Below are 24,234 nucleotides of genomic sequence, written 5' to 3'. Positions count from 1 at the left end.
AGTAGAGCAGGAGTTCAGTGACTTTCTGAAGAATTATTTTGCACTGTGTAGAAATTAAACTGACTTTTAAGCAGTGTACAGTTGCTGTCAGCTAAAATGCTGCTCAGAAATCTGAACTGGCAGGTGCCCTTAGGTCTTGTTGGTTTGGATTAATGTTTTAAGTACTACCAGAAATTATATTTACATTGCATTAAAAAGAGCCTTAAAAGGTAGCTGAGACACAGAATATTGTTTAATGACTCAGACTCTCCAGTTGAGTATTTATTCTTTACCCTAATTTTGTAGAAAAATGTGAGAAAAATAAAGATGTGTGACAAAGTAGCAGATAAAGGCGCTAATAATTTATGGTAGTAAACTTGTCTTGGGAGCAGAGTTTATCCAGACTTTCCTTGGGATTTGCAACTTTACAAAAAAGAACTTTCATGTCAGGATTTTTTTTCATTGATATATTAGGAACATCCTTCACCATTTTGTTCCCTTCTTGTATTCAAACTGCTCTTTGTGAATATAAAATACATCAAAGTAACCAAAATGGAACATTTGGAATGAAGAATTCAGGAAAGAAAAAATGACAACTTTATTAAATAGCTTGCCGTTTCATAATCTTTGAAAAAAGCTTTTATATGATATGTTTGTTAATCTTAATTTGAAATATTAAGGTTTTTTTCACCAAGATTTTTTTATCAGTTGGTTGGAATCCTTTGTGCCAGAAGTCAATGTGAATTGTCAGAGTAAGACAAGGATTTTAAAACTATGGGAGTCAAGAATAGATGAGCATCTTCTTTGTTCCTGTTTGGAGTTATTTCAGTATATTTTTTCAATATAGAAATATCTATTTCATTTTAAATTATTTGATCCTTTTTTTTAAACTTTTTCCCTTTTTTTAGGCTTTGTGGGCAAAAATAGTTCTGTAGTTCTCTGTTCTTTTCAAGGACAGTGGAAATGAGGTTTTCTTTCCATTTCTGAGTTTATGTTGCTCCCTTTTTAGAACCAATCCTTACAACATGGGTCTGACTGACTTTTCAGATTTAAAAGTTCTCTGAGAGGGTGGAGACAAGAAAGGCTGTGAGAGAACAAGGATTCCATGTTAGTTTGATTTTCTTATGAAACAACAATGATTTATTTTTCTAAATACTTACTTTCAGAAATATTTGAATGGGTGTTTAGCTGCAGTAAATATGGAATCTCTGTGGATTTCAGTTGTGCAGATTTAAAAAACCCTCATGTGAAGGTGCAGCCTGGAGAGGGAATGGACAATAATTAAAGCAGAGGGCTGGGGGCTGAAGGGAACTCTTCTGCTTTGGATTTGATGGTTGATATCTTGTTTCTGTTGGAATTTTTGGGATGTTCTGGTGGTCTGTGGTGTTCGTGCTTCTCCCTGTACTGAGGATGCTTCCTGTGCTCCCTCTCAGCCTGAGCTGCCTCCCTTTCCTCTCACTTTTGAAATTTAAAGGATTTCTGCAAATCCTTCATTCTGAGATCAAAAGCCCCTGTAAACCTGGCTAAGTCAGCTGCACTGGAGCTGTCTGAGGTGATATTGGTTGACAATCTACCTCCCAAATCTCTTTCTTGCCTAAAGTGTCTGAGCAGTGACTAAAGCAGTGCTACAAATTTGATCAGTATTCTCATTTTTCACCCAGGCCTTAGCCCTGCTGCTTCACCCTTGATTCAGTTCTCCTCTGACCAATTCTTTTTAAGAAGTAGTGACTGGTTTTTGATCCTGCTGATCCCAAGTGGTTTCAAATTCACTTTTCTTTTTTTTTTAAAGAGTCATTTCTCCATGTTTGAATAGAAGTCAGCATGAAGAAGGAGGAGGCATTGCTTTAACAGGGCTTGAGCTGAATATATTTCCTTCTGAGCTCAATTAGCTCGTGCTCTTCAATTTGACTGGGAGCTATGATTACAATAACTGCAGAAAAACCAAATCCCAAAGTTTTAATGTGACCCTGAAACATAGTCATTTTTCAAAGAACATGGCTTTAGTCAGTATTTTGGTTTGAAAAATGAATAGTGGACCTTGCCAATATTGAGATGTTCCTGTCTTCTTCTAAATGGTCCTTGGGCTTCTGTCTGCTGTTCTACAGGTAAATGAGGAATCCTCCAAATGGTTTCTTTTCAAATGTGGCCTTTTAAGGCAGGATTCTATCTGTCTATCTATCTATCTGTCTATCTATCTCTCTCTATCTATCTATCTGTCTGTCTATCTATCTATCTGTCTATCTATCTATCTATCATCTATCTATCTATCTATCTGTCTATCTATCTATCTCTCTATCTATCTATCTCTCTCTCTATCTATCTATCTATCTCTCTATCTATCATCTATCTATCTATCTCTCTATCTATCTATCTCTCTCTCTCTCTCTATCTCTCTATCTATCTCTCTCTCTATCTATCTATCTATTTTATCTCTCTGTGCTGGTGTAGCTGAGTGGAGCACTGGGCTGTGCTGCTGTGCCAGCCCTGCCCCTGCACAGACAGCTCTGCCCACGGCCAGAGCCTGATTGCTCCCTCTGAAGCCCAGGGAGAGACAAACTTTGATTTGGGCAGCAAACAGAGAACCCGGTGTGTTCATCTCGCTGCTCCTGCCAGAGCAAAACAATGTGGGAATCAGAGAGGAGCAGAGCATCCTCCTGCTCGCCCACTTGGTGCCTCTCAGCAGTTTGTGCGAGCACAGGAATCATGCTTGGAGAGTGTCTCCTCTGGAAAATGTTTATGGCATGCTCATTCCAGCTCGTTTCCTTGCTTTATTTCATTTTGTTGCTCAAAGAAAAGGCTGACACGTTCCTCTGTGGCTGATGTCTTCAGCAATATTCAGGTAGTCCCACTGATTTAAGATTTTTGTATTAATACCAGAAGTAATCAGCATGAAATTGCCCAAAACAAGCCCACCCTTTCTGTTTTGGCTGTAAAAATGCAGAATAAACAGCTTCTGTCTTAAGCACATGATGAGTTAATTGCTCATGAACTAATCATTGTCTTGCAAATACGACTTAGAGCTCAGGGAAAATGAAAAATAAAATACCATGCTGTTACTTTTCTTTATTATTGGAAGGCATTCCATGGTGTCAGTGCATGCAGAGAATGTTGGACAAGTGTTTAAAGAGCTTAAGCCGCTGTTTGGGAAGGATTTTCAGAGAAAACTGGAGGAGCTCTTACACAGTGTGCTGCTTCGTGTTTTAGAAGGTTATAAAAACTTACAGAATAGGTAACAAGATCGAATAAACAAATACTTTTATGTCTGCTGAACAGTGGGGTTTTTGCCTAAATAAGAGAGACATAAGCATTTCATTTTTAATACAAGTAGAATTTCTTTCAAGTACCACTTTGTGTGACATAAGTGCGGATCATGGAAAATATGACTGAAAGAAATATCTCAGCTTTTTTTTTTTCAGTTTATTGCTCACCCAGAAAAAAAAGATGAACTAAACTATTTGTGGTTAGTATTTACTCTGTTTTCTAAATATCCTTTTTTAGCTCCCCATGTTTCTTTCCCCCCTTTTTTTTTCTCTTTTAAATGAAACTCTAAAACACTTCACCATACCAGGTTATGAACTTGTGACGATTTGGACATAAAAAGGGAAATTAATGAGAATCTTAGTGAACTTTTAAAGGTAACTCATGCATATAGTGAGAGTTTGAGTTTTTAAACTCTGCCTTCAAGGGTAATTAGGGAGAAGAAGACATGACTGCTAGAAATGTCTAATTGTTTATGCTTAACTATCTCTTGCTACAAACAAATGAAGATTTCTAGCTGTGTGTGGCATCTGTGTTTGATAAGGACCAGACACTGAAGAAGTTCTATCAAATGAGTCTTTGATTCTGGAAGGAAATGGGAATTGTGAACAAGCCCATTGTGATTTTAGAATCTCTCCTCATATCCACACCACCTCTCCAGTGAAATCCATTTGGAAAAATGGTGAAATTTGTGGAGCTGGATAATGCTGAAGAGTTGTCTTCAGAAAATCATATCTGAGTCTACGTTTGGGGTCTGTATGAGGAGCCATGGGATGGGTGAATCAAATTCTGACAAAGCCAAATGAAATCAGGGGAGATGTGAGCAGAAGGGGAGGGCAGCTCTGTGGGAATGGGACTTAGAAATGTTGGGTGTAAAGCCAAAGTCCTGTTGGACTGAAATAGACTCTGGGAGTGTCTGAAAAACATCCCAAATGTGAGGAATAAAACAACAGAGCAATGCTGCTTTAAATGCTTCTGTCTGAAAGCAAAGCTCTGCCAACCTTGGCATTAAAATGGGGCATTTCCTGTTTGCTGGTGATTGTTTGCAATTACCCTGTGCTGACCTGTGCCCATTAGCACAGGGGGAGTGAAATGCAGTGTGAAGAGCCCTGGAGCCCCAGTCCCTGACAGTGTGGTTCAGCATTAGGGAATGCCGTGGTGGGTGTGTTTGTGTGTCAGAAAGAGTCCAGAGTTAAGTAGGATAACATTACTGTGTCAGGGTAGTGGGACAATAAATGCACAACAGCTGTTATTAGGCACTGAAGTACAAAATAAATCTGTTTCCAAGAGCACCATTGTGAATGGGAAAGCAGAGAGAGAATTATCCCTTGCTGGTGGCTTTTAGCATAGCAGGGTAAGCTGCTTTTCTCCCCCTTTCTGTTTCTCAGGAGTTCTCCAGAAAAGAGACTTGCACAGAGACTGTTAGCTTGGCAGGGAAAATCAGGTGTCCAATCTTTAAGTTTGTTCTTACTCAAGATTCTGTATTAATGGCCAATAAGCTAGTGCTTATGGCACATTTGCATAGTATTTGCTCTTGATAAAACTGTTCCTTTTGCCCAGTGTTTTGGAACCTCCAGAAAACTGGAGGGAAAAGGCCCCCCAAGTTAGTCACACATTTCTGTTGGACTATTTGTAATTTTTAATTGACAGCTCTACATTTCAGTATTTAGCTACTGCACTGTTGTTCTTGATCCATTGCCCTCTCTCATTTCCAGAAACTGGATAAATGAACTTGAAATAACCTTTGAAGTGATCCCCCTGGAAGGAACAGAGTGTTCCCTGTGAAAAGGCACTGAAGTCAGTTCATGTGCTGCACACTTTTGGCTTCCCACTTCCCACAGGAGCACATCGGAAGACAAGGTACTTTATTAACTTAACCAAGCACGAATTTGTCTTACAATTTTCCCATTCATTCAAATGGGCCATGAATATTTTGTTTGCTAATCAGCGCAATTACCCCGGAGCTGGCGTTGCAGTGTGTCACTGCAGTGACAGCTCCTCTCTGTGCTGAGAAACGACAGCATTTGTAAACCAGCGTTGTTTAAAGAAAAGGCTCAGCTCCTGAGTGACTATTTCACAGTTAATCATTGCTGCATTTCACAACACACCTGCAAGATGCCTGTTTTCGACTGATCTGGCTGGTCTGCTGAAAGGGACCGGAATGTGTGGAGCAGAATATTCTACTGCAGCACCTACCAACAGAATATTGTTGATGGCAATTAGAGGATTCTCAGGCACATTGTGAAATGTCATCTAGCAAAAAAGTCAGTAGTGATGGGTGTCAGAGCTTGTAATGCTCACATTGGTGGCAAAACTCTTGCCATGCCTTTTGTTGTCACTTGGGCAGTTACTGTCACCAGCCTCTGCCGAATTTTTTCGTATTTTTTTCTGTAGCAGAAACCACCACTTGTGTCCCTGAATGTGCATTTGCATACACACATATATATGTTATATATATTATTTCACATATATATATGTTATATGTATGTGTGCTATATACATTGTTATTTATATAATAATTATGTATAATCGTTATTCCATTTATCCTCAATGGCATCTGGCTTAACAAAAAAGGAGAAATGAGTATTTCACACTCATGGGCTTAGGAGAGGAGTGTTGGACTGAGGGCTGATGGGGAAGCTCTCACGTGATTTTCATGCTCCTGAACATAGCCAGAAATCTGAATTTAAATCACTGTAAGGTTTGTAAGTATTTTAAACATGAGTTTTGAAACTTCAGTTTATATCTGCAATACATGGACTTCAGATCTTCGGACAAGGGATCCACTCCATAATGTTTGGATGGCAGCAAGCACAGACCTCTATTCGTACCTGCGGACCAGGGAAATTACTACAAAATACATTTCTAATTCTATGAATAATATCATCCCTCCTCTCCAAATGAGAAAAAAACCTGCCGACACCATAAATGCGTCTGAACACTTTCAGAATGTTCAGGAAATCTGCGAGTTGTCAGAAAGTTTTAAGGAGTGTTATAGCAGAAATCTTGACATAAGTGTGCTGCAGACATCAAAAAGACTGATGCTGGTGTCGTGCTTAATTCATCTTCCTTTTGTTGTATAAATGTACACATAGTACTTGAAAATATGGGAGGTGATCTGGAGTGGTTCATAAAACCTCGCTGGTTTGCAAATCACTGGGATATTTTAACTGCACTGCCTGGTCCTGAGTTAGTGTCTGGAGGCATCTTGCATTCTGTTGTACCTCGGGATTGCATCTGCAAGTTGTGCATCTGCAATATTGATCCAAAACTTGGCGTTTCAGATGGAGAAAAAGAGCAGCTTCTGTGTAGGATCTGTGCTGTGAAATTCTGCTCGTGGGAACTTCAGCAGCTTCTCCTTTGTTTGAAAAAGTGCTGCTGGTTTTGTCTTTGCACTGCACTTCAGTGGAAGGAGCTTTTTTTAGGCTCTTCTCTTTCAGCTTTCCTGGGGAGGTTTTTCTCTAGTGAATCATTCCATATCTGTTTGGTACCAAAAGCCAGAGACTTTGAAAGGAGCACTGCTTCCTAGTGCATACATCCCTACACTTTATTCACTATATATAGACATTCATGGCTGGCAAATATTTGGTGTGTTGGCAGTTGAAGGAGTTTTCTCTGGGAAGGATGACTGAAACCGATGATGCTTCTGAATTTCAAGTAATTAAATGGCGTTCAAGTAATTTCACAAACATTAACTAATCTTAATGGAAAAAAATAAAAATTCTAATGTTCAGCAGTTAATGACCAAGAAAATTTGTTTTCAGCATTTTAAAGGCATTTAAAATATTTCAATATTTTACACTGTTATTACCTAAATTATATTATTTAGGATAATAATAGAACATTGACTTGTATTTCTGTTGCTGACGTGCCTGTAAGATTTCCCCCAGCCATGTGGCATGGGACAGCTGAGTGTACCTAATTATCATTCCCAAAATCCAGTCACTGACTTTTTTCCCCCACCTCCATTCTATATTTACCTTTCATGTGATGGTTTATAAAAACTCTTACTCTGAGGGCTCAGTGCTCTGTGTTTTAGCAGGGTGGGTTCAGAATGTTCTGCAGGCACAGATAGTCTTGCCTGGGCGTTTTACAGCGAGCAAAGCCAAGTTTATGTAACAGGAACAGAGCATGAAACGCGTGGCAGATGAGTTTTTGTGATCATCCTGCTCCCAAACTCTGCCACCTGAACCTTGGGTAGATTTTGGTCCTTTTTGTGCTCACTAATTAACATTTCTCCTCTGTCCAGGATAGCTGGGAGTGCAGTGAGTCCAGCAATTATTAGAACCACCTGAAAGCTTTTCTCAGAATTGCTGCCATGATGAGACCAGGTGACAAAACAGGTAATGAAATGCTTCAGAAAATCTTCAGAAAAATGCAAAGTTGGTGTCATGTAACACTTCTGTGATAGATTAGCCAATGTAATTGCACGAAATAAATGTCATCACCTGTATGAAGATAAATAGCTTTTCCTGCACTAGCATGCTTTTGCACATAAAATGTGCCATTTTACCAGTTGTCCCCATTTTTTTTGCCAAATAAATTTTATACTGGCCATAAAAGGGAAGTGTGATGTGTCTACTTAAGTGTTACAGAGTTAACAGAGGGCATTTCTGTGCTTCTGTATAATTGAAATAATGACATTTTTACCTGAAAAGTTATTTTGTGGCGCTGTTACTTGACAGAAATGTTTATTTCCATTCCCTCACATATCTAAAAGTCAAAATGTGTGGAATCAGATGTACATGCATCATTAGCATGTGGGTGGCTGGAATGTTGTGCTCATAATGCTCCTTTTCGCCGTAATGCCTGCAATGGGGCTGTGATGTGTTCTCCTGCAGGCTGGCACTGCAGGGCTGGCAGTGACAATGGCAATGTCAGCAATTCTGTCTGACACCAGCACTGCCAGGGCACGAGGAGAAAAGTGGCCAGAGAAAATCCTTGGTGTAAAGGAAAGGCCAAATAGGATTATCAAAAGTATTTAAAAATATTAGAACTGTTTCAGAGTTTTTTAGTGTGGATTGGAAAGTATTTCCTCTCATGCACACGTACAGGGGATAAAGTGAAGATCTGTCTTGTAAGTATGAAAATTGCTAAGAATTCTGGGATGAGTTAACTACAGGCAACTACTTGGTTTCATATTGGCTGGGTTGATTTGGGGTTCAAAACCAGCTGTCTGGAATTTCTACCACAGTGTAGTGAGTGCCTGCTTTCATCTGACACAGTGATATCCCAGGCTTAATGAAAGCAGCCTTTTTAACACTTCAGTAAACAAACCAATGTTTTTTCAGATGAAGAACTAAATTACTTTCATGTTTTCTAAGTGCCAACTATCCTGGACAGGTTTGGACACCTCCTTACTCTTGTTGCTCCTGTTTTGGGCAGAAGTGGTTCTTATTTTGCTTTTTGTAGCTAACAGTAATTTAGCAGATAATAGTTGATGGCATTTGAAAATGGATTTTTTTTTTTTTTTTTGTGGGTGTCTAAGTGTAACTTTTCCAGGAAAAGCATAATTTTTCTTTTAGTGTCTTAGGGAATCTGTCTGGATGTCTGGGTGTGGGACAGGCTGTGTTTGGTAATGGTGGGAGTGTGTCCAGCACAAGGGCAGCAGATTATTCTCCATGTGATTATTCCCATTTTCTGCCATTAACTCAGGGATTGTTGTACACTAATTAGAGCAGTGCCAGCTGCCCAGCCTGCCCCGCGCTGCTGTGTCACTGCCACCCTCTGTGGCTGTGCTGCTCAGGCCCTGCTGCAGATGTTTGCTTCAGATTACTTCAATCCTCACAAGTGGCAAATCCCCAGAGGAGCCACGGGAAACTTCTCAAACGAGTTAAATCAGCTTTCTGAAGCAACCTCAAGGGTCTGGGTGGCCCTTCCTGGGCAGGCAGGCTTGTGGGAGCTCTCCCTGCCTGCAGAGCAGTGATTGTCCTGTGCAAACACAGGAGCACCTCAGCAGGGCCTGATTGTGTGTGATAAGGAACAGAGAGCACTCTTTGCTTTTTGAGCTGCTTATGCTTTTTAATTTCCCCCATAAGGAGATCCATGTGAACGTGCCTTCACACAGCTCGTTGGGTACCAGCCCGAAGTGTGTGTGAATATTTCTGTTGCTGTAGCTGAAGGGTCAGTGCTGATGCACTGGGACCCGGTTAGCAGCGCAGTTAATGATGCAGAGCGCTCTGCCTTGGCTGCAAAGAGCTGCTCCTGCAGGAATGCAATCCTGCTGATAGCCAGGAGAACATTGCCACCCTTTGGCCAGACAGCAGAGCAAACACGGGAGAGAAGCACGATGTGCAAGTTGGGGATGCTGCAGCAAAACTATTTAAGAGTATATTCATTTGTAATGTAACTGCTCAGCAACGGGAGCCCAGTTGGGTGGAGGCTGTGGGCATCATTTGCTTTGATTTAGTGCATTTCTTAGCACGGTGATGTGTTTGGAGAGAATGTGTTCTGCTACGTACTAATTATGTTTTCCTGAGGACTGAATTGCATATGCATTGTGAAGATAGGATGGAGGCTACCATGGTTACCATTGTGCACCCAGGAACTTATTTTATACAGTGCCAATTAATCTGAGGTAATGCTTGAGAGGGAAGAACATTGAATAAGAAATGCTAATGTCTCAGCTGAAAGATGGAAATTAGATAGAAAAGCACAGCTTTTATTGAAAATTATATGTCAGGGTCAGCATTTATAAATGAATCCACCTGTATGACTGAAACCAGCAGTTCTGTCTTACATTAAAAAACTTGTATGTCCCTAGGCCTAATTGACATCAGGCCACTGCTGCTTTATCAAGGATGTTCTCTCAACAGGAGGGTTTTTTTTTCCTTTCTCATGGTTTTAGCAGCATATTCCTGCAGTCAGGGCTGTAATTGGGGATTACTGCTATGTCAGAAAGAGAGAGCATTTGCATGATGCAAAGACATCCAAACCTGCTGCAGGTTCCTGTTGCTGGAGACAAATCTTGTGCCTCTGTGCAGAGGCTTCCGGATGGTGGGGACTGAGCGTGGCCCAGCTCTGAGTGCAGCTCTGCTTGGCTCTGGGAACATAGCAGATGTTGGGTCACCTCTGTCCCCTGTGCATGGGCAGGTTTTGGTGAGAAGGAGATGCAGGATCTGTAGAAGCTTCTAGAAGGCTCCCACAGTGCAGCAGCAGCAGTTCCTGAAGGACTGAATGCCATGGCAAGGCACCCACACTGGAGCTGTTTGGGAACAGCTGCTGACAATGGAAAGGGCTCAGTGTTGGAGCAGTTCTTTTGATAATCAAATTTATTTTTACCATGTTATAAAATGCATGTGACCCTGAATTACTCTTGAGAATAAATCCTTCCATTCCTTTTGATTCACCACTGAATGGTGCAGGACCAGCTGGACTGGAGTTAACTTGGCTGATGTTTCCCTGGGGCAGATGAGGGAATCCTGGTACTGAGCATCCTGCTGCCTCAGCACATCCCATTCTGGCCAAAGAAAATAATGGTATATATAAAAAAAATATGTAAATAATGGTATATATATTAAAAAATATGTAAATAATGGTATATATATAAAAAATATATAAATAATGGTATATATAATGGTAAATAATGGTAACAAACAACTGGGAGGCAGCAGCTTCAGCTCCCACAAATGTCCCAGCAGTGAGTAGCTGCTCAAGGCAGCAGCTTTGATATTGGAGTGATGGAATGTTGATCTTACTGGAAATTTAACTACTAAAATACATTGGTACCTTGTCCAAGGGTTATTCATTAAACAAAGTCCATTGGTTTATGCGACTTGTAAGTATATTAGTGCCATCTTTCATTAAAAACTGATTTGTTGTGCATAGTAAAGCATGAGAATGAAAATAAAAAGTAAAGCTTTTTCAACAAAATCCTTTTTTAAAAGAGAATATTTCTTCTAAGGAAATTTTTATAAGGCAAATATTTTGGAAAATGATTAGCTGCTGATTCACATCCCATGCTTGAACTTTGTGCTGAACCAAAAAAGAGCTGCACAGATGTGTGACAAAGGATCAAGGGCATTTCTGCATCTCTGCTGAAGCAAGTTCACATTTAATAATCAAATTCTTGGCAGGAATATTTCTGCAACCTGTGTCAGTGGAGCATGTACGAGCTTGGAAAGGAAGTTTCTGTAATTATCTCATTATCTAATTTCAATAATAGAATAATTGGGTTGCCTCAATGCCTATCAATGGCAAACCAATGGAGATGGCAGATCTGTGGATGTGAGGAGAAACCTGAACTCATCAGCCTGATGGAATCTGCTGATCTCTGACCTGCTCTCCTTCCTGCCTGAAATGTTTGCTTTCCATTCACTTTTCTTAGAGTGTTTCCAGTGAATAATTCCATTTTCTCCTGCTGCACCCCCTTTGCAGGTCTCCCTCTATCTCTGGCAGCAGCAGAGTTGACTTGAGAGGCCAGAACTGCACCTGGGCAGGTGAGCAAACACCTGAGGGCTTCAGGCAGGGCTGGGGCTGCCTCTGCCTGCAGGGCACCTTTGGAAAGAGCATTTTTGGGATGTGGATCCCTCAGGAGAGGTGGGAGAGACACTCAGACAGATGGATGGACGGACGGACGGACACACAGATGGAGCAGTTCTGAATAACTGAGCACCACTGAGGTTATTCAGCAAGGTGGCACAGATTTGTTATCTGTGAGGAAGATAAAGCCCTGCAGAGGGGCTGAGCCATTCCAGCTGCAAACTTGCAACTTGAGAGCATGGAAGGTGGTAGGGAAAGACAAAAAAGTCATATTAATTAATATTAATTCTAGAAGATTAGCTTTTAAATTAAAATCATAAGATAAGTAGTTGTAGAGGGAGTCTATACGTTAGGGAGAAGTAAGACAGGGTATAAAGGCACCTTGCTTCATTTGCAATCCAAATGAAAACATGCAGAATGGTTTTTTGCAGTTTAGGATACTCTTAGAAATTGGGACTCATTCTACAACCAAAAATCATTGCAATAGAACCAAAAACATAATTGTATGCTTGACAGTAGCTGTCACAGGACAGTGCCTGATAAATGATATTCAAATGGCTGAAATGTGTTGATTATTGACCTGTTGAACAGCACATGGAATTATCCCTTTGAAGGAGCTTAGCCATTGCTTCTAATGGCATTAGCCATCCCTCCTACCTCTTGTGCTTTCCAAATTTATGAGTTCCCTGGTTTTTGGCAACTTTTGATTTTGTACTCGGGCTGTATAATTTAGCATCATAAATAGCTGAGACTGGCAAGCAGAGTGTAACTGATAATGGATCCAGCAGTTTCTTTTATGTGCTGGAGTCATTGTAAACAAGAATAAAACTGATTATTTCAGCAAACAGTCACAAAAATTGGTTTTAATTTTAGATTTTTGTCCACAGCCAATGGAAAGAGGATGGTTTGTGTTGGTGAATCTCTGCTGAGGGAGTTAAAGTTGATCTGGTTTCATTTCTGGTCCAGTGCTGCAAAGTGTGGGTGTGTGTATGAACACAGATGTGCTGGTGTTCACAGGGATCCCAGGATGAGGGGAGAGATGAGGGTCTTGACTCCATCTTTCAGAAGGCTGATTTATTATTTTATTATATATATTATATTAAAAGAAAATGATAAATTAAAACTCTACTAAAAGAATAGAAGAAAGGATTTCATCAGAAGGCTTGAAAGGATTAGAGGGGAATGGAATGAATAAAATCTTGTGACTCCTCACAGCCTCGACACAGGTGGCTGTCATTGGTCATCAGGTAAAAACAATTTCACATGCTAAATAAACAATTCTCCAAATCGCATTCCAAAGCAGCAAAACGTGGAGAAGTTGAAGCTTCTCAGCTTCTCAAGAGAAAAGATCTTAAAGAAAAAAAAATTCATAAAATATGTCTGTGACACACACACGTGCCTGTAGGGACACAAGGCTTCAGTAGCCTTTTGTGTTCATTAGCTAATTCCAATTCTAATATATTCTAATTCTGTCTAGGCCTCTGCCACTGGTAGAGACCTGCAGAGCCTGTCAGGATAACCAGAATAGCAACAAATAATCAGAATGGCAAAATTCCCCTTCTTCCTTTACCTGCTGAGCTGGTGTGAGGGCAAGTAGCAGACAATATACACAAATAATAGAAAATATTATATTAGCCTATACATTATTATGTGTAGGGTAACTTTTGATTGTTTTGAGGGTTATTAAAACAATCAAATTCAAGACAGAAAACAAAAAATAAAAATGAGAAAGTGATGTTAAAATCCCTCCCCACATCTCTGACAGCCCTGTTACTGGATTTCCCTGGTTACATTACATTTATTTAACTCCTGGAACCAAATCTGTGTTTTCTCATCTGAGTTAGGTTTTAGCTTTTCTGCTCTTTGTTGCTCTGAAGGAGCCATTTAGGAGATGAGCTGTAATTATGCAGTGCAATAATTAAATGCTGTGGTGCTGAGCAAACCTGGCTGGCCTGTCTTGGGCCCGGTGTCCCTTCAGTGTCACCAGGGACCCGGCCCTGCCTGGGGCTGCCATGGTGCTGCTGAGGCCCTTCCCTATTGCAATGCAGCTTTCCAGGCTTGAGCATCAGCAGGAAAAGAAATAATTCAAAAATAATCAAAAAGAACGGGGAGGTAACCCACTGATGGACTTAGTCCAGCCTGGACTCAGTTTTTGGCTTCCTGGTTAAATATTCTTAGGCAACAGTTTTACACAATACATTAAACAGCTCAATCTCACTGGCCTCTCTGCATTCATAAATTTAGTGTTTGTATTCCTGAAGCAGCTGTTTTCTTCTCTTGCTCTACTTTAGCTCTTCTTCAGAATACAAATTCCAGCTCATTTCCATTTTTTCCAGACCTAACACTTTCAAGTTTTGTTCTACTCTTTGGTTTTTAACTCTTTAGGCCAAAAAATTGAGTGGTTTGAGGACCACTCTTTTATTTTTCAAAGAAGCTATTCCTTTGCTGTTAAATATTTCCCAGTATTCTTGATCATCCTTTTGGAAGGGTCTTCTGGGACAGTCTGTGAGACAGAAGAGCTTGTTCTCCTTCTTGAATTTGACTTGATTGCTTTCATGCAGAACTAATTGCCATGTTTTCACAGGTGAGTCCTCATCCTCGATGCACTTCAGTTTTTACACATCAAAGAATAAGACAGACTTTGGAGATGGAACTTTTAAGATGGGAATTAATGGGGGCTGTGCTTTGTCCTTCAGAAAACTTCAGACCTGAAGTATTATGGATTTGGCAGTAGAAAATTCTGGCAATAGTGGCAGATGCTGCTAATACCCCTTCCTTTCTCCCCACTTTACTACAGGGTGAAGTCTACAGTAAATCCTGCTACTCCTTAAAATCTGAAAAAGATTGTGCTTGTATTGCTCAAACAATTCTTAAAAAAACCCTTAAAGTTATGGATGCAGTTCTAAATATCTCTATTTATGCAAAATTTAAATACAGGCTCACTAAAATAACTAAAAAAATCAGCTAAAATGATTGTTCCTTGTTGCAGATGGGATAGAAAAGCTTCCAGAAGTACCTGGGGAAAGATCTGACCAGATTTGTAGACTGGGAGTCTGATGCAAAGTGTGGCAGAGCCTGTCTAGCTTTTATTAATGCCAGGCTCTCACTCGGTCCCTGTTCCCTCCCAGAGGGCCAATCTGGGAGTGGGGAGAGGGAACTGCAGAGCCATTTGCACTGCCTGCCAGGCTGGAGAGAAACATCCTGAATGTCTCAAGTTCAGGTGAACAAAAATATTCTAAAATCACTTCTACTGCAGCACCAAGCTCATGGGACACTTCACAAACAGAGCAGGAGAAAAAAAGTTTAATGGTAGCTTAGACTGCTCAAAACATTTTAATTGGATTTGAGATAAATTTTTGTTACTTTGCCTTACTGTCACATTTCACAAGTGCAGTAATGGTTCCAAGTTTCAAGAGGAAGATGTCCTGCATGGATGGGTCATATAAACTTAAATTCAGACACTTTCTACATAATAAAACCACACACAGGTGTAGGGACATGAGAAGTGTTAAAATACATCCCCAGCAATATTACAGATGATTATATTTGGCACCTGGTGTAGAACATACCTATGAAGAGGAATTACCATCTAAATGAGTGAAACTCCCACAGAGATGATGGAATGTATTTATTAGGGGGCTGACAAGCTGATAACAAAGACTGATAGGACTGTGACTCTGGGTTTGTCAGGTCAAAATAACAATTCTCTGTGCGCTGTGCACATGAACAGAAGGCTGAGCTGCTGCACTGGGTGCACCTGCAGAATCTCCTTGTCCTGACCCCTGAATTCCCTTGGTTGTGTTTTTCCCATTTATCCACCCCAATCCAGGTGAGGGGTAGGTGAGCCAGGAGCTGGGTGCACTTTGCCCATCAGCCAAGGCTGACCCACCACAGCTCTGGACAATTCTGTGTCAAACTGCAGCCCAAACCAGTCTCTGAAGGATAAATGCCTGAAAATGAGACCTTCCCTTCTAGACAAGGTGGATTGTTGGGTTTTGTGAGGTTTTTTTTTTTTTTTTTGGTTTTGTTTCATTAGTTAGTTGCTGTTTGATTTTTAGCAAAGAACAAGTATAAATGCCATTGTTATGGGCATATTTTCTGGAAAATCCTTTGCTAGGATTTTTTCTCCTGAGAAACTGAGAGGCCTCAGAGGAAAATAAAAACAATAATTATCTGCTGCTGCTGTGGAATGCAACAGCTGCATTTTTGATTGGTCTCATATGGTTGTTTTTAATTAATGACCAATCACAGCTGTCTTGGACTCTCTGGTCAGTAACAAGATTTTTTATCATCCTTTTCTATTCCTTGCTTGCCTTCTGATGAAATCCTTTCTTCTATTCTTTTGTATAGTTTTAGTATATAATTTTCTTTTAGTATAATATATATCATAAAATAATGAATCAACCTTCTGAAACATGGAGTCAAGCTTCTCATCTCTTCCCTCATCCTGGGACCCCTGCAAACACCACCACATGCATGTCCTGGGATGAATTCTTGAGCTGTGGGACAGTGAGGAAGCAGAGTTACCTCTGAGGAGAATGAGTCAGACAAAATTCATTAATTCAGAATAAGCTGCCTCTCTTCTGGAGGTCTGTGCTGGTGTCCGGCAGGGCTGTGCTGGGGCTGCAGGGAATCCTGGCAGGGTTTGTGGGGATTATCCAGGAATTCTCCCCAGCTGGGAATTTCTGTGTGATGCATTGCCAGCTTCCTGAACAGACTCTGTTCATTTTGGTGATGCTCACAGGCGTGTGCAATGCTGTCCATCCTGAGACAGCTCTTGGCCAGAGGGTAAATCTCTCAGGTGTTTATTTTGGTTATAATCATGGCTTGGTCCTTTTGCCTGCCATGCGATAAAAACGCAAACCAGGTTTGCCAGAGAACTGTTCAAGCAAGTATAAAGCAAAAAAAGGCTGGCTGCTGTTGTAAACAGAATGTGAGAGGAGTGGCAGAGCTCTGAAACTGCTCCTCTATTGTCAGACTGGCATGACAAGAGACGGAGATTTTTACACTTTTTACACATTTTGCATCCATTTACAGTGGATCACTGTGTGTCCACATTTTACACTCAGTGGACACACAGTGGTCCACTGAGAAGTTTGAAATACTGCCATAAATATACAAATTACATACAGAAATAAGGCTTTATCAATTATGCCTGTATCTATAGTTCCCAAAGCTTTTTAATTACTCAAAAAGATCAGGAAAAAAGCCTGTGGCTGAAAATAAAACTAAAATCTGGTTGGTCAGTAGTGCTGCAGGACAGTGTGTGTGTAACCATGGACGCACATCCATGCTGATGTCTAATAAAAGTCCATGGACAAACCCTTGGCCAGGTCTTTTTCCAAGATGAGTTTCATAAGAAAGTGACAATTTATTAAAAGGTTTTAAGGAAAGGTCAGCTTCTGATAAAGCTTCAGAAGTGAAGTTATTTTAGGTCCAGCATGATTACCTGATAATGAGAGACCCAGCAGGCTGGGTTCCATGGCATTCATTAAGGGGTGAGAGGAGGAAGATCTGAGGTCTGATTTAATGTCTATTCCTGTCCTCTCCCTCAGAAAACCTCGGGTTAGCTGAAACTGAGAAAGCCAGGAGAAAAACTAAATTATTTTTGCCTAGATACTTTTCATCAAGAAACTTTTTACAAGGGCATATAGTGCCAGGACAAGGGGAATAGCTTCAAACTGCCAGGGACGAAGTTTGAAGTTGCTATTATGAAAAATACTCCCCTGTACGGGTGAATATATGGGTTTGAAGTAAATAGTAGGAAAAATTTTCTCCTGTAAGGATGGTGATGCCCTGGCACAGGTTGGGCACTCTTGTCCTTGCCCCGCAGGGACAAAGATCCCTGACCATGACCAGCCCCACGTGCCAGTCTCAGGTGGCAGCTCCCTTCTGCATTAACTGGAAATCTTTTTCCCTTTTTTTCTCATTTTTCCCCAATTTTTTCCCATTTTTTCTCATTTTCCCAATTTTTCCCCCATTTTTCCCATTTCCCCCCCATTTCTTCCCTTTTTCCCTCTTTTTCCCCTCCTTTTCCCCCCTCCTTTTTCCCCCTTTTTCCCCCCTTTTATTTCACCCTTTTTCCCCCCTTTTATTCCCTTTCTTCCCCTATCACCCTCCTTTTGTCCCCTCCTTTCCCCCCCCTTTTTTCCCTCCTTTTTCCCCCCTTTTCCTCTTTTTTTCCCCTTTTTCCCCCATTCCCCCCCCCTTTTCACCCCCTATGTCCATTTTCCCCCTTTTTTTCCCCCTTTTTCGTGTTTTTTTTTCCCCTTTTTTCCCCCTCTTCCTCTCTTTTCCTCCCTCTTCCTTTCCCTTCCACTTTCCCTTTCCCTGGTTCTCTCTGTCCAAGCACATTGGCTCTGGACGTGCTGCTGTTGGGAGTTCTGAACATTCTCCACCTTTTCCCGTGGAGCCAGAGCAGGATGCTCAGCCTTGGTGTGTCAGCCCAGAAATGCAGTGTGAGGCTGCAGAGAGCAGAGCTGTGCCTTCAGCACTGCAGGCACAGAGCGGCCCCTTAGAGCACGGCAGCAATGAGCTGTGCTCTGAGGCAGCAGCCAAATAATACATTCAGATATAGATTTTTCTCTTATTTCATCTTCCTTGGATATCTCTATTTTCAGAGGGAATCGTGTAATGCCTTTACAGTGATGAAAGTGAAAGCAGAAATATTGGTAAAAGCACTCGGTGGTGTTTGAAAGCTCCCAGTGCAGCGTGCCAGGACTGGGTTCTGTCTCTGTGTGTTTGATTTCTGCCTTCAGCGGCTGTTTCAAGTCAAAGAGGCCTCGACTTGTAGAGTTTAGTGCTGATTTGTAGCTGGGACACACACGTGTTCTGATAAACACAGGATCCGTTCAGAGCTGAGGGTTACCCTGTGTCAGCCCCCAGTTACAGAGCTGGCTCTCATTTACATGCAGCTCAGGTAGCAGAGCTCCATCTCCTTGTAGAGAAAATGTGTCCTTAGAGTTAAAATTCCACCCTCTGATTTGCTGCTGAGGAAACAAATTAAAGCAGCTTTGCACTGCAAATGCCATTTAGTGTTTGCATGGCCAGGACTGGGGTTCACAGGGAACACCTCAGCAGGTGCCTTAGGATCTTATGGGGTGAACAATGATAAAAAAGTCCATGTGCAAGTTCTGAAATATATCCAGGAGAGACAGAGAGAGATGTAACAGCTTGTGTTCACAAAGGTGGCAGGGAGGCCATAATGATGTGTTTCTTTTTAGCAGAAAGGAGAAATTAAAGGAGAAAACCAAACCCAGGAGCACACACTATCATTTTTTGTAGCGGTTTCCAGAATACAAAAGGAGGCAAATTGCTGAAGGCTGTGCTGACAGAGTTGCAGAAGTTTGGGAATTTTTCATTATCAAACTCAGGTGGGTCTCCAGCCGTGCTGTGGACAATTATGAATTCATAATATTTTGCATCCAAAATAGTGGATGAAGCAGTGAATTGCAGTACACACTTGTAGACAATCTCTGTCAGAAAGATGTTGGATTTTAGGATTTTTAAAAAGTGGTCATGGGCAATGTGACTGATGGATAGACGCAATACATTTCTTTTTAGGATCAGCTTAAAAGCTTTTTTAGTCCATTACTGCTGCTGCATTCTTTCCCTCCACCTGTCTTGCACATCTCAGATGAAAATGCCACAGGAAAGAAATTCAAGTGTACATTTCTAATCCATGTAACTGAATAGCTGCAGTGGACTTCAAGGACTTCAGCTTCTATCTTCTGAATACCCAGATGATGGAGACATACACTGCATCAAGTCAGACTTTATGACCTTTGTCTGTCTCAGAAAAACAAGAAATCCTTTTAGAATACCAAGTGGGCTTTGGCTGCAGTGAAGTTTGGCAAGTGTTCCTGACTGCCACAGCACATTTGTAGCTAAACTGACAGTGCAGATTCTCTAAACATCCAGGCACAGCCAGGTTTATCACATTCTGCCTCTTGATGTTTGTAAATTAGTCTTGCTTCTCTCTAATAAAAATCCCTGTAGCAGAACCAAGTGTTCAGCAGTTCTATGACAGGAGACACTATTATTTTGGAAGCACAGCTATTTTTCTTCAAATTAACTTGTTGACAAGAGGAAAACCATGCTGGAGTCACTCAATGTTTCCTGCTACACGCCAGAAAAGCCTCCTCTATCACTTGGAATTTTAACATGCTGTGCTTTTGTGGAGGAAAGAACTTTATGCACTGACATCAGGATGCCACTCACATCTTTAGATCTCAAAAATAAAAAACTAGGGGTCAGTTCATGAAAGCAATTCCAGCTCTGCTGAGGGATCAAAAATCAGCTTTTGTCCCATTATTGACCAATCTTTGTGTTGACATCATTCTCAGTTTAAAAGTTTAAATTGCTTCAAACTCTTGGTATAAGTTTCCCAGAAGATAAAAATAAAGACTGCCATATGTGTTATATAAGATTTAAGCTCTGTCCCGAATTAGATTAAACTAAAATCAAATTGACATTGTTGTTTTAGTTGTGAGTGCTCTGCTGGTGGTTTGATATTATGAAGCATTACAATTTAAGACTAGAAAAGAAAACAGTGTTTTACAGAGAGAGAGGAGAGTGACAGAACTGCTATAATTTCATTTTAATTAAAAACCTCTGGGTTATTAAAGTGTGTGGGAGCTTTATGCAGGTGCATGTCCAGTGGCACTGGCTGAAAAACAAACAACTGCAATCCAGACAGGGGATTTGCCCCTTCCAGAGCCTCCTCAAACCTTCAGCCCTTCCCCAAATGTGTGGTTGGCAGCTGTGTGCACACAGCAAAAAGAAACGCCTCTGCTTCCATAAATAAAATAAAAATAATAATTAAAAAAATATAAAAAAGCAATCACACCCCCAAATGCAGACATTTCTGCAGTGCAGCATCAGGAAGTTGGACCCAGAGCAGATGAGGATGGACAGATGGTTTTTTGTCACAGACAACTTTTATGAAAATCCTTTCCTTAGGATTTTTCCTCCTGAGAAGCTGAGAGGCCTCAGGGACAGAATGCAAACAATGGTTATCTGCTGCTGTGGGATGCAACAGGTGCATCTGGGATTGGGCTCATGTGGATGTTTCTAATTAATGGCCAATCACAGTCAGCTGGCTCGGACTCTCTGTCCGAGACAAAAGATTTTGTTATCATTCTTTCCTATTCTATTCTTAGCTAGCCTTCTGATGAGATGTTTTTCTTCTTTTTTTAGTATAGTTTTAGTGTAATATATATTTTGAAATAATAAATCAAGCCTCCTGAAACATGGAGTCAGATCCTCGTCTCTTCCGCAATCCAGGAACCGCTGTGAACAGCATCACAGTTTTTGGTTTAAGTGCAGGACTTATGGCAAGTTAGCCGTGCTGGAGTTGTGTTCCCTGTTCATTGTTTGGAGTGCAGGGCTGTTTCCCAGCCCCAAAGCACAGCTTTTCCCATGCTGGGGTGCTGCTCTGGGTGCAGGCTCAGCCCTGCTGCTGCTGCCCTCCCTCAGAGCCCAGCAGGGATTTTCCATCTGTGCCTCTCTCCAGCAGCAGTTAGTGCCATGAAAAGATTTGATTTGTAAATGTCTGAGGCAATAGACTTCATCTTTATGGGGCTCGCAGAAAGGAAGTGTGAGGCTCTGAATTGCACAGCTGCCTGCAGAAGAACCACTTTCTTTTCCAAGATCACCATTTATCAGGCAGATGAAACAGGAATATTTCTGTGAGCATTGTCTCAAGAGCAGCACAGACTCTCTCTGCCACCTCCTCAAGCATGAGCAGTTTTAATGAGTTTCCACCTGCCAAAAACATCTGAAGTTCTGCAGGCTCCTTTGCCCTCCTGCTACACCTTTATTTCCACTTGTTAAAAAATGATTATTCCAGCATTCACTGGAAGTAGTGGGCTGAATTCACTAGGTAAAGAATCACTCAATAATCACCTTCTCTCTTCTTTTTTTTTTTTTTTTTTATAAGTAAAAATCAATAACCAGGTTGGATAAAAGGGAAAATTCCTTAATTGCAGGAGTGTTCTGGCATTGGGATGAGCTGCCCAGGGAGGTGGAGGAGTCACAAACCCTGGGTGTGCTCCATAAATGAGTGGGGCTGGTGCCACTTTGCCCCAGTACCACCATGCCCACTGAACCATCTCCCAGGGGTTGGGTTTGGTCACCTTGGAGATGTTTTCCAACCTCCATGATTCTGTGATCACCCTTTGTACAGGCAAGATTCAATACCAGCAATCTCTGTTTGCTTTTAGGGTGTGGACAACTAAACCAATTTGTGCATGTGAATCTGTCACATCAGGGATTGTGTGGGGTGTGACATAAATACAGCCCCAAGCCCCAAACGCACAGACTCATGGCAAATTTTAGATATCTGTAAAAAGCAAAAGCCCAGATAAAGAATCACTTGGAAAATAATTTATACCTAATAAAACTGCATATCTGGATAGCACAGAGTGTTTTTAGTAGGACACATCTCTGAGCAGCTGGGAAGGTTTAAATGGGAGATGGTTTAAGGCATTAAAATCCTCTTTGTTTGACTCTCTGCAGATGCACCCAGAGCTCAGGGGGCTGGTGCTGCTCTCAGAGGTTCAGGCTTTGGGATGGGTGGGAATTCTGCTGGGAAATGGCAAAGGATGTCAATCTAACCTTCAGCAACTCTCATCCCATGTTGAAGTCAGTTCTAGGAAACAACAAAGGGCAGAAAATTACAGACAGAGCAGCATTAATAATTTAAAATTTATTTCAGTGAGTAAAATTGAAAAAAAATGTATAAAAATTTAAACTGGGCTAGACAAAGAAGATAAGATTTCCCTTTAATAACCCCATCTTAGATATTGATTGCTATTTTTCTTACAAGAGTTTCGCCAGCTATGTGAAAGGAACTGTCCTTTGAGCATAAAACCAGTAGAGACCAATTAAATCACAGAACATCCTCCAGTAACTTGCATTGGACAGCCAGAACTAAAATATTTTTAGTGCAGCTTAGGAAGTCAGAGCATTCTGAAATTTCATACTCTGTTTGATCTTTCTGCAGATAAATGTGGAAGGCTCAGAAGAACTGGCATTTATTTGAAAAATCACTTTTTATATCCAGCAATAAAATATGCAAATATATAAAGTCTTTCCCTACCCCATGTTTAAGTTATCTGAACCAATTCTCCATGTATTTCTTTAGATTTTAAGTCAATTTTAATTAAACGTTTCACATCTCACGAAATCAAGAGAGACGTCTCAAAACTTCAGTCAAATATTTGAAGATAAATTTCACAGAAATACAAAACTGAAACTTGAATAAGTAACTTTTTCTGTCAAAGAAGCTTTAGGCATGAAGTTACTTAGAATCTTTAAAATATTCCTAGATTATGATGTTGCACAGAGTGTCCAAGTTCTTTGACAGTGTTAGCAAGTAAGGATCAGAAACATTTATTGTTTAAGGCAGCTTCCAGAATACATTTGGACAAAAATGGCTTTATTTTTTTTTTCAAGCATATTGCAGAGGCTTTTCAGTCAAGTTTTTAGGTCTTGAATATCAACTGTACTCCAGATTAACCCACTTCTGGTCACTTCATAATTTGAAACGATTCGAGGAATTTCTAATTTGACTCTCACTGAAGAAACACAACTCTGTAGTGGACAATAATAATAATAATAATAATAATAATAATAATAATAATAATAATAATAATAATAATAATAGTAGTAGTAGTAGTCTGACTCATTCTAGAGGAGCAGCAGCAAGTGAAAAACCCCCTCCCTGGCAGGGGTGACTTTGGGTGTGACTCTGTTAGTGGCTGATTTTTCTGTTGTTGTCCAACTCTAAAGCCAGACTCTGCAAGATTCTGTGGGTATACTCTTTCTTCTTGCTGAAATTTGAAGAATTCCTTCTACTGTGCTCTTTCCTGAGCTTTATTCTGCTCTCCCCAATGTTTATTCTGTCAGCTGCAGTCTGAGAATCTCATGGGTCCCCCACCTCTTCCCTCCTGAAATACCAGACTCCTCTCAGCCCTTTTTACTCCCCTTCCTATCTGCAGTCCTCTTGAATTCTCCACTTTTAACTTCCATTTCTAAAATTCCTGCAATTCCTCTCCTCCATTCCTCCCCATTTCTCAAGAGCCCAGTCAACTGCCAGTGCGAAAAGAAAAGCAAAACCACTTATTTCTTTCTTTACAGTGCTGAGAAGTGTCGAGCTGTGCCTGCACATCACAAAGGTGCTCTCATCTCCCAGTTCTGTGCTGTCAGCACAGAGCAGGAAATCTGAGCAACCCCAGCAAGCCTCAGATCTCCATCACAAGCTGCTCCTGCCCTTTGCTGCTGCTTGGCTCTCAAACCAAAGTTCCCAGCCCAAGGGCACGGCAGCTGTGGCACTTTCAGCCTTTCTGTCCCTTCTGTGAGTGACTTTTTCTGTCAAAGAAGCTTTAGGCACCAAGTTACTTGGAATGTTTAAAATATTCCTAGATGATGACATTGCACAGTGGCCACACTCAGATCCTGCCTGGTCTGTTGTGACTGTGTTCACAGGGGTCTCAGGGTGAGGGAAGAGATGAC

The 24,234-nt window shown here is 41.0% G+C and overlaps 1 long non-coding RNA gene across 10 annotated transcripts in view; it reads left to right on the top strand.

Annotated features, from left to right (window-relative positions):
- The window catches only part of LOC141730845 (uncharacterized), a 103,825-nt gene that overhangs the window by 61,836 nt on the left and 17,755 nt on the right, over positions 1 to 24,234 (top strand). For 7 of the 10 annotated variants that reach the window (XR_012582581.1, XR_012582580.1, XR_012582584.1 and 4 more), the window contains 3 exons: positions 4,953 to 5,097; positions 7,487 to 7,580; positions 11,614 to 11,675. This is a non-coding gene — a long non-coding RNA (uncharacterized LOC141730845). Of the gene's footprint in view, positions 1 to 4,952; positions 5,098 to 7,486; positions 7,581 to 11,613; positions 11,676 to 18,941; positions 20,727 to 24,234 lie in introns of those variants that run through there. The other 3 variants (XR_012582583.1, XR_012582582.1, XR_012582587.1) reach the window with 3 other exon arrangements.

Source organism: Zonotrichia albicollis, chromosome 14, assembly GCF_047830755.1.
Source record: "Zonotrichia albicollis isolate bZonAlb1 chromosome 14, bZonAlb1.hap1, whole genome shotgun sequence".
Lineage (NCBI taxonomy): Eukaryota > Metazoa > Chordata > Aves > Passeriformes > Passerellidae > Zonotrichia > Zonotrichia albicollis.
This window is presented reverse-complemented; position numbering and strand designations above follow the sequence as displayed.